This window comes from Anabrus simplex, chromosome 7 (genome assembly GCF_040414725.1).
Source record: "Anabrus simplex isolate iqAnaSimp1 chromosome 7, ASM4041472v1, whole genome shotgun sequence".
Lineage (NCBI taxonomy): Eukaryota > Metazoa > Arthropoda > Insecta > Orthoptera > Tettigoniidae > Anabrus > Anabrus simplex.
The window spans coordinates 258961829-258963920 of NC_090271.1; the positions used below are offsets into that span (position 1 = coordinate 258961829).

Sequence of the window (2092 nt, forward strand, 5' to 3'; positions counted from 1 at the left end):
ACAGTTTATAGATTGGAAGTTTATATACACAGTTCAGTCGAAGCTATTTACATACTGATGTGTGTTATCTGTCACAATTTTCCCCACATAGTTCGCGTATGTATCTCTGGTACGTGGAAATCGTTCTTGCTGCAATGTTTATGGTGGAAGCCCTGCACTGCAACTGTGTTTTAGTTCGTATCCTGGAGTCTTCGATTCGTTTATACTGTAGTCAAGGCGTCTGTGTTATAAAAGTAGCTCCAGACGCTTGATTTCTGTGCGTATAGTTCCGTTGATTGTTGCCTGGCACTGGCAGATTCGGTCAGAGTTTTTCTAAGACAGGTTCTCGAGTTAGCTCGTAGACTAGTCTAGGCAAAGTCGGGTTCGTAGGGTATTCCCATATTATTTCCATTCCACACATGATAGAGGGATTTATGATATTGTTTTGCATCTCAGAAAAGAGCGCAGAAAATTTAGTAACTGGGTGTCAAAACTCAATTTCGTTGCAAAACTGGACATAGTGCCATTTACCTCCAGTATGGATACTCGGATTACATCTTACTCTTCTCTTATTTGGCTCGGTGACTGATGAACATGATTCTTAACGCGAAATGCGATAACATAAACTTCGAAGAAACGACGAACTCTCTTTCAAAAATAATCGCCCCCGGGTGGGCTCGAACCACCAACCTTTCGGTTAACAGCCGAACGCGCTAGCCGATTGCGCCACGGAGGCAGATGCCCCGTGAAGACTATTATACAATGTAATAAAGGCAAAGAGAAAAGATTATTTAATTTGCGTGTTCATATATTGTATGCCTAGGGGACATGATGATTAATGCCTCTTGCCCATGTTTGAAGCCTTCGAGGTTGTCAGCTGGGCAAAATCTCCGTGATAAGACTGACAAGTATTTCGTTCGTTCAGGCTTAGGGTTGCAAAGACGAGTCGAGTCGGTGATGAATACTGTAAACATTGTTGTTTAGAGAATATCATGTTATTATTTGTTTGAATGCCTAATATACGTCTATATACCTGGACAAATAATATATTTTTTTATTGAGTAGAGTACTTCTGTTCGCTGTACTTTTGGTACTTCTTTCTTTCTTTCTTTCTTAAATTTCCCGCGAACTCAGCGAGGAATCCAACCTCTGCCACTTCAAGGGCAGTGTCCTGGAGCGTGAGAATTTTGGCTGGGGAGGAGGACCAGTACCTCGCCCAGTCGGCCTCATCTGCTATACTGCAGGGGCCTTGCTGGAGGATGGGAAGATTGAAAGGGATAGACAATGAAGAGGGAAGGGAGCGGCCGTGGACCGTGGTACCATCCCGGCATTTATTTATTTTTTATTTATTATTTGCCTGGAGGAGAAGTGGGAAACCACAGAGAACCTCTTCCAGGATGGCTGAGGTGGGAATCGAACCAACCTCTACTCAGTTGACCTCTCGAGGCTCTGTGGACCCGGTTCCAGCCCTCGTACCAAATTTTGTGGCAGAGCCGGGAATCGAACCCTGGACCCTGGGGGTGGCAGCTAATCACACTAACCACTACACCACAGAGGCGGACACTTTTGGTACGGTACTTCTTTCTTTCTTAATCTGTTTACCCTCCAGGGTTGGTTTTTCCCGCGGACTCAGGGAGGGATCCCACCTGTACCTCCTCAAGGGCAGTGTGCTGGAGCGTGAAAATGTTGGCTGGGGAGGAGGACCAGTACCTCACCCAGGCAGCCTCACCAACTATGCTGAACAGAACCCTTGTTGGAAGATAGGAAGACTGGAAGGGATAGACAAGGAAGATGAAACGAAGCGTCCGTGGCCTTAAGCTAAGTACAATTTGCCTGGAGAAGAAGTGGGAAACCACGGAAAAATAACCCTCTACTGAGTTGACCTCCCGAGGCTGAGTGGACCCCGTTCCAGCCATCGTACCACTTCTCAAATTTCGTGGCCTCCGGCGGTGGCAGCTAATCACACTAACCTCTACACCACAGAGGCGGTCCAGCTAGATTATCTTTTAAAATATACACTAGTGACTTCCTGAGATGTTGAACGGTCCTTCTCAGCCTTCAAGCAAGATAATTTTATCGTATCACCATCAAAACGTCACAATGGAAATCATGG

General features: G+C 45.7%; 1 non-coding gene across 1 annotated transcript; it reads right to left on the minus strand.

Annotated features, from left to right (window-relative positions):
- Positions 1 to 641: 641 nt before the first annotated feature.
- Positions 642 to 715, minus strand: TRNAN-GUU (transfer RNA asparagine (anticodon GUU)). Its single transcript has one exon. It is a non-coding gene; the product is annotated as a tRNA-Asn (tRNA).
- Between the last annotated feature and the right edge of the window lie 1377 nt (positions 716 to 2092).